The sequence below is a fragment of the Pinus tabuliformis genome, chromosome 7 (genome assembly GCF_031772625.1).
Source record: "Pinus tabuliformis cultivar Carrire ecotype Pingquan chromosome 7, CPIR1, whole genome shotgun sequence".
In the NCBI taxonomy this organism is placed as follows: domain Eukaryota; kingdom Viridiplantae; phylum Streptophyta; class Pinopsida; order Pinales; family Pinaceae; genus Pinus; species Pinus tabuliformis.
Genome location: NC_142293.1, coordinates 282,980,785 through 282,989,894, shown reverse-complemented (window position 1 = coordinate 282,989,894; position 9,110 = coordinate 282,980,785).

The following is a 9,110-nucleotide window of genomic DNA, read 5'->3' as shown; positions in this document are numbered from 1 at the left end:
TAGTGCCGACACCTCTTAAGTTTGTACGAACCCTGGGTTGATAATTAAAGTCAGTAGCCTTGGGAGTTGCAACATTCTTGTTGCAATACCGAGGCTCATCAGCAAGTTCATTAGTCACTTTTGCTTAGTTGTTGTGCAAAGGAGGCAGGGGAGCATTGCATTTCCACTCAGTGTTTTGTTTCTCCCCATCCGATGATCAATTCTCTCCCACGGGTGTAAACTCCATTTTTTTACAGTCCCTTGCTCTTGAATGGTTCCAAATTATAGGCATGAGCTGAGAAGATAGCATAGAAACCTACAAGTCACCTAATTTTCAACATCGTTGCATTTTTGTAATCATTGTGCTTTTCTATTCACTGTGGTTTCTCCTAATCGTTGTGTTTTCATCATTTCTATGTTTTTGGGTTTCTCTTTCCCAAGTTTGTGTTTTTTCCTATGTGGAGCCTCCATATGAAAGGTGTTACATGCCTTTGAACCGAATTTAAAGCTCCTACTATGATTGTCTTTGCTTCAGAAGTATTTGAAAGCATGTCTTCTCATGTGTTGCACTTCTAGCGCTGCACCTATCCTTTTAATTTTTTGCCACCATAATCAAATGTATACTACTTGTCTTGGGATTTCCAACAGGTATTTGTGGTGATTGGACTGTGATACATAGGGGTCTCTTCCCATTATTTCTATTACTTGTTGCACAAATTAAGTTTCCATTTAAAACCCTATAGTATCCTATGTTTCAAACAAGAAACCTTGTCAACTCGAGAGGGAAGAAAGCACAAGGGAGGTTCTATTGTTAGATTTGAACTGCAAGACCTCACATTCATCAATGCAGAACCAACTATCAGTGTTTCTTTTCAGCAAGTGGGATCTATTAGGTTTTAGGAAAATATTCAAGGGAATAATACACAGTTTACTAAGGAGTTTGCAATGAGATTTTACGGGTTAGAGGCTAAGGTTGGAGGACTCACCTTTGTAGTAATAGAGGTCACAATAGCAGCTACAATAGAGATTCCCCTTCAGAGAATAATGGTTCAAGGGTATGCCCCTTGATATTGCACATTATAAAGATTTTTTGAAGCCTGATTATAGAGATAAGGAGTATCGGGCCATTGTTCCTAAAGAACATCTACTTGACCATCACAACAGACTTTTGCAAGTTATTCAGAGGTATTTCACATGTGAGGGAAATTTGGAAGGATTTACCAATACCATTTCAAACTCTTTATGCATTTTATTGGGAAGATTCTCTTGACTTTCTATATATTTAGGAGTCTTAGTAAGATGGCTGACAACGTACATGGAAAACAAAGTCAAGTGGAACCAAGCCTTTTCCATGTTTCCCTAACTAAGTTATTGGTATTGGACGAGCTGAATAAAATAAAGCAATCATGGCAATCATTTTTTGATTCTTCAAAGTTGGTGGATAATGTGCCAACTACTCCCTTGAATAAGAAGGAAACACCCTTAGTAGTGGTAAAGGACATTCAATCACCAACTGGAAGTTCAGTGAAGAGGCCTTCAGCTACAGTGAAGTCTACAGGAAAGAAGAAAGGAAATAAGCTATAGTTTTCTCCAGAAGTGGTGGATTTCCCTAAGAAACCTCTCACTAGGTCTACTGCAAAAATGCTAGCCTTGGAGCACACATTTGAGACCATGGAGACCATACCATAAGATGAATTTATTAATGATAAAGTCTGGCAGGTTGCATAATTGAAAAAACAATTGAAGAAATCCCATTTTATGATTGCACAGTTGCAGTAGGAAAATAGGCAACTAAAGAAGGCTATTATAGAAAGGAAAAATCAACCTAGTGAAGGTGTGTCAATGGTTAAAGCTAAACCTGATTCTTCCAAATCCAAGGGAAAATAAAAGGTAATTAGAGAGGATTTTAAGAAGGTAGAAGTTCCAGCAACTAGGATCACCAAATCCTCATCTTGGAAGTTACAAATCCAAGAAGAGAAAATAGTGCAAGATGAGAAGATAGAGGTAGATGAGGGGGAGAACACTTTTAATAGGTTGAAAAGGAAACTAAAGGAATCTCACAGGGAAATTTTTGAGCTCAAGCAACAAGATGAAATGGCCAGGAAGCAAATGAGTGACCTTCTAGACATCTATCACCCAGCCATGGACAATGCCAAATACATGTTAAGAATATCCATTCCACTACACAAGAAAATGAAAAATGTATGCAGGGATAATATATCTATGAGGAAAGGAATACGAAACACCAAACAACAGTTAAGGGATTTGCAGGATAAAGATAGAGGGAAATTAGACCTATTGGTTGAGGCAGCCAAAATTTGAATGTTGGAAGAGGAAAATAACGCAGTTTTGATTTTTAACTTTTCCTAAAGTATGCATGTTATGGGGTTGAAGTTTTAGGTGATAATTTTTTTTCTTGCATTCCATCTTGCACCATATCTAGTCAGGTTGTGAAGAAGCAACTTCCACAGTATTTTGTACCCTAGCTAACCTTAGGGTTATGGTTTTTGGTGTGGATTTGAACATTTTTCATTTTTGGTGAAGGAAGACTTGAAAGAGGTATATGGCATGATTATTGTAGTGTCAGCATCATCATCAACCTGTGAAGTTTGTCCAGAATCATTCATGTCATTCAAACCATAAAAAAGGATGCAATTGCACTTTTGAAGTTGTCATTTCTTTTTTGCTACAGAAGAATTTGTCGAAGTTTGAGGCTTTATGTGGTAAAAGAAAACTTCTAAAGGGGAAAATGTTCATATTCATACTTGTTTATACATGTTGAAGTCATAAAGCAACTCAAAAGTCAACTGAAGATATGAAAACCCTAGAGCATTGTGTTTCTTTGCTATGTTTTTACATTTTTGGAGAATTAGGGAAAAGCACAGCGCCAGGCACTGTGTTTCCAAACAGTATTCTTTTTGGGTGAGTTTACCTACTCAAAACTTGATGTAATTTTTTTTATGCTATTAGTAAATGTAATAAATTAGTCATTAGCTCACAAGCTCATTTTGGGCTAAAAAATTAATGAGAAATGCTTAGAAAATATTTAGTTATGCAGTCCCTAGTCTTTAGCAGTCAGTTCTATTTTCATTGCAGAAGTTAGAAACTGAAATATTAATGAGGAATTCAACCCCTAGGGGTGGAAACTGATTCATTTTGGCCTATTTATGAGATGATTTTAAAGTAGAGAAGGGTTGGATAGGTTGAGAATAAAATACTTTTGTTCATGGTATTTCTCTGAATATTTTCCAGTGAATGAAAACAAAGGTGCGATATATAGGGATTCTTGTGTTTGCTCTTGATGATGTTTTACTTCTCTCGTGTTGTAATTTTATCTTATGTTATTTCCACATATTTAATGTATGTCTTCAGTTTGTCTTAAATCAATATTGTCTCAGAATTCATTTTAATAATGCTCTAATATAGTTTTTCAGTTACTCCATGTTTTCTTCTTGAAACAAATCTTAGAATTCATTTATAGTTTGATGCTCTATGTGTTGTCTCCACATTTCTTATACTCACCTCCTACATCGAATTGATCTTATTTCACCACCAAGACTACCTACCTTGCCTCTATAGAAGACTCCTTCTCGTTTCATCCTATCGCTAGGAAAAACAATCAACTTGACATGACTCCATGCATAATGGATCTGACTTTTCTCCTACTAGCAAACCTTTGAAATTCATACCTTATTGAGCACTATACCTAGCCTAACATCTGAGAAATTGAACTTCCTAGACAGAGAGATACCTCTCTAAACCTAGAAGGGATAGATTCTAGCTTATAAGTGATTTTGTGGTTACCTCTGAAAGTTCTCTCCTCAGCCTAGGGAAATTACAAAGTGCTAACATTTTGGCATTGTTGTCGTGGAAATGAAGGCTAAATTTTCCCTGGATAATCATTTGTTTTGAAAGCTTAATTCTAGCTCCTTTGGGTGATAGTGAGTTAGGCATCAATCAGGCTTAATCTTCACCGAAAATTTATGTTTAGACCTATTTGTAGTCATATTGTTTTGAAAATGTGTCTTCTAGAAAGATCCATACAAGATCACATCCATATCATGATCCCCCTAAAGTTGTAAGTGACCTTGAGAAATTGTTTAGAAATAAGAGGTTTGAAGAAGGTGAAGCAAGTAACATCCCTCTAATGAGATCTTACACTCTTCCTGAAAGTATTGTAACAGTTGAAGACATTGATTACGATCTTCCATTTGAGTGAAGTCTTTTCAGATCCAAATTTGAATCTTTTGTGTCTAAGATAGTCATTGATGAGTCTAAAATAAAACCATATATCCCATCTCAGAAAATTGGTATTTCAAAGTTCGATAGAGACATTTAACAACAATTTTATAAGCTTGAAAACTTGGTTAATCAACTGCACAAGGCTGCTGAGAAGTCACTTATACTTCAGTAAACTATCCCAACATATTTTACTCCTCCATTTACCTTGCCTTTGAGTCCTCCATATTGTTTTGCTCCGATTGTATTTGTTGTCTATACTCCTCCCATCACAACAACCCAGCAGATCACAGTTCCACCACCTCTTTCATCTTCATCATCAAGTACAAAAGCTAGTACAACTACATCTCATACTACATTCATGGTTGCTCGCTATGCCCCATTGGATTTACAAGGCCAACTACATGATATGCCACAAAAATATGCCCAATGATTGCCTCTATTTGATGGTATAGGGGATTTGACAACACAACATCATCTTGATAAGATGATTGATTTTATAGATCTAGAAGAGGTTGACCATGATGATGTTAAAATGTGATTGCTAGCTCGGAGTTTTTCCGGAGAAGTCAAGAAGTTGTTAAGATGTTTTCTAGTTGCAAGTATTACTAGTTTCCAACAGCTTGAAAGAAGTTTTCTGGGCAGGTGGAAGTAAAAAAGAACCCTCTTCAAATACTATTTGAATATAAAAACTTGAAGAGAACTCTGGGAGAAATAGTCCAATATTTTTTAACTAGATTCAATAAGGTTTACAATTCCATCCCTACAGACATAAAGCCTCCCCTAGGATTGTCCCTACTTCAATATCTAGATGGATTTGATGCTTAGATGGCCTACCAACTAAGGGAGAGAAACCCATCTACCTTGGAAGACACGCAGAAGAATGTTGTCAGCATAGAAGCTAACTTGTTGGCCAAGAAATCTAAGATGAAGATTGAAAAGAGGGTAATTATCAAGGAGGAAATTTCTACATCATCAGGTGCTAAGGTGGACACTTTGGTGAAGACCATGGAGAAGATGATGGATAGAATGACTCCAGGAGACAGAGTTGTTGCAAGAGAACCATAGGGAGGTCCCCAAATCAAAAATCCTAATTTATAAGGTACCAGATTCAAATTAAGCAAAGAGAGCAGAAGAATCCAGTTGATCAGCAATAGATCAGACCTCCTTTTCAAGAGAAATATGCGGAAGAGGAGGAAGTTCTAATAGAAGATCAAGATCAGGTTCAAGATCACATTCATTATTTTGGTGAAATGGAGGACACCATCCTTTTAACAGGAGAAGAGAAATATTTGTCCTCACAGTCATGGAAAGATATCATGTCTACAGAATCATAAGAGTACAATAAGGGGTATCAAAATGTAGTTTTGGAGGTGCAAAAATAGTATGATTTGAGAAATAGAAAGGTGCCTGTTAATCCTCCGAAAAAATCCCAAGATGATGCAACTTCTACAAGCCAGAAGAAAGTTGGTCCCTGTTAATCCTCTGTAAAAATCCCAAGATGATGCACCTTCTACAAGCCAGAAGAAAGTTGATCCTCCAACCTTCTACAAGCCAGAAGAAAGTTGATCCTCCAACCTTCTACAAGCCAGAAGAAAGTTGATCCTCCAACCTTCTACAAGCCAGAAGAAAGTTGATCCTCCAACCTTCTACAAGCCAGAAGAAATTTTATCCTCCAAAGGAGATTCCTGAAAAGAAAGATGTAGCCACCAAAGAAGTAGAAAAGGGTCAATCATATTTAATTTTGGAAAATGAGATATCCAAAATCGAAATTTCTATCCCATTTACTAAACTGGTCAAGAATGGAACGTACAAAAATCAAATTATCAAAGCATTAAAATTTGGAGATGTTCCAAATATTGTGAATTTGAATGATGATCATCCTGAGCTTTTTTTTGTTCTAGAAATTGAAGAAGGTTCTCAACATGGAAATGTGCCACCATCCTATGTGAGCCTGAATATACATAATTTGATCCTTCACAATGCCATCTTATATTTAGGTGCTTCACACAATTTAATGTCAAAGGTTGTCATGGAAAAGTTGGGTTTAGATATTACAAGGCCTTGCATAGATATTTTCTCTTTTGATTCCAGTAAGGTGAAATGCTTAGGTTTGATTTTTTGTGTCACTCTTACTCAAATTATATTAAGAGTATAGTTATGGATGTATTTATAGCTAACATTCCTCCAAAATATGGTATATTTTTATCGAGATCTTAGGGTGCAAAATTGAAGGGTTCTCTACATATGGACATGTCATATGCTACTATCCTGGTGTTCGTACCGCCAAGGAAGTTGTACAGGGAAACTATGGCGAAATACATGGTAAGCATTCAAGATAAACCAAATAATTATCCTATTTATTCTTTACATTCTGATATAGATTGCTTCATATTGTACAATGATTCATGTTTGGAGGAAAACAATCAAAATGGGGTCATCCTGTCAGAAGAAAAGGGAAATGAGTTGTAGAAAAAAGAATTGGAAATAAAATCAGCACACATTGATGATGAAGAGGGACTTTGGAACATGGACTTTGATGGAGCAGTCAATAAGGAAGGGGTTGGAGTTTGTGTATGGATTATGAGCCCAAAAGTAGACAATTCAAAGCTCTATTCTTATAAGCTTGCTTTTGAACACACAAACACTGTTGTTGAATACGAGCCATTGATTTTGGGACTGTAAGTATTGAAGAGATTAGGATCTAAGAGGATTTCAGTCCATGGGGATTCGGAACTAATCATTTAGAAAATTAAAGGTGAGTATCAAACCAAGCACCCTAGAATGAGGGCTTATAGAAATTATGTCTTGGATTTTCTACAATGTTTTTCAGAATACAATTTGTATGTGATTCCTAGAGAACATAATGCAATTGCTGATAATTTGGCCACCTCAACCAGTACATTTAGGATTCTCGTTCATCCTAATAAGAAATATGAAATTAAATTTAAACACGGGATAGTTGTCCTAGACAATATAAGGTATTGTTGGAAATAATACTGAGAGGGGGGGTGAATCAGTATTATCTAGCAATTTAACAAATCTTCCTTATTTGATCTTTTGAATTATTCTTGCATATCAGTACCATAAAATAATGAGCATGAACAAAGAAAATAGACAGTCACACCAAAGAACACAAGATGTAAGGTGGAAACCCAATGTGGGAGAAAACCACCTGCTGCAATATGTCTCTATCTTCTTTCAATTTAGAAATTCTTTTACAATGATTTTGTACTGGTGCAGTCCTTTACCAGTACGCAGGCTGCAACCTGCAGAGAGCTACAACTCTCTCTCGTTCTCCAGTCTCTCCTGGAAGGGAGCTACAACCCCCTACTTCTTTTCATGAAGAATCAAATGATCAACAAGTATACAACAGTTACAGTCCACTACAGTTATCAGATCAGTAATCACAGAACTAACCCAGAACACCTTATGAACAGAAAAATACAGTCAACAGATCATCTTAAGACAGGGACGCAATTTTTCTTTCTGTGGCCTGCGACTGGACGCAGTTTTACCTTCTGCTGCTCTGCGTACCGACGCACTGTTCCTTTAAACTGCTCTGCGTACCGGCGCACCCAACAATACTATCGCGCCGTGTCTTTTGCTTCAGAGACGCACCCAATAATACTATCGCGCCACGTCTTTTGCTTCAGAGACGCACCTGAGCCCTTACTGTACTGCGTCTCGGCGCACTTGCACTTCACTGAACCTGCGTCCCTTCAGATATAAAAGATATGAAGACTTCAGAACTAGCCCAAACAGTCAGATCTGCAGATCTGATCATGCGCCATAGAGATCACAGTCCATTAGAAGATTCGCCCTCATAGATCTGGACTAGATCACACCAAAAGATATTCAACCAAAGATGATGATTAATCCAAATGAACTCCTTTGCTTTATATAGGCAAGCTCCTCCCCAAAACATGGAACAATACCACGAGCCGACACCATAGAAACACAAAACCGTCGGCTAGATACCACACAAGAAACCCCCTCGTGCTTTTCTCTGTCTTGAAATGTGTGCACTGGGTGGACGCACCCCCTGAACGGCTGGCCTGCGTCCCTGGACGCGGGTTCTGCATGGTATACCTGCGGGGACGCACTTTCTGAACAGATTTCCTGCGTCCTTCTTAAAAATAGAGAGCTGATCATCAAGAATAGTGATCTACCACCTGAATGGGTTGCCATCAAGGACAACACCTGAATCATAATGCCAACAATCTCCCCCTTTGGACTTGATGGCAACCTCATGATCTTCAGCTTCATTCTCCCCCTTTGACATCAAGGGCAAAGGGTATGCTCCCCCTACGCTCATGCTCCTCCAGATCTGCAAATAACCAGAAATCCACCATGAAAGAGATAGAGACATATTGCAGCTATTTCCAAGATCTCCTTCTTCATAATGCCAACAATGCATTATGTGCTCCCCCTGAGCCTGTACCACCAATAAGAAGAGGTTCAACAAGATGATGCATCAACAACCCCCAGCTTTTGCCTGAGGTATTCAAAAGTGTCCCTGGGCAACGGTTTGGTGAAAATATCAGCAACTTGTTCCTTAGAAGGAACATACTCCAACTTGACCTTCTGTTCAAGTACTTGTTCCCGGAGAAAATGGTACTTGATTGGTATGTGCTTGGTTTTTGAATGCATAACCGGATTCTTTGAGATGCTGATTGCACTTGTGTTGTCACATAAGATAGGGATTGGAGGTGTACAAGTGATTTGATAATCCTGCAAGGTCTGCATCATCCAAAGGAGTTGGGTGCAACAAGATGCAGCAGCAACATATTCCGCTTCAGCTGTAGACAAGGCAATTGAACTCTGTTTCTTGCTGAACCAAGATACCAGTCTGGAACCCATAAAGAACGCACCACCACTTGTGCTTTTCC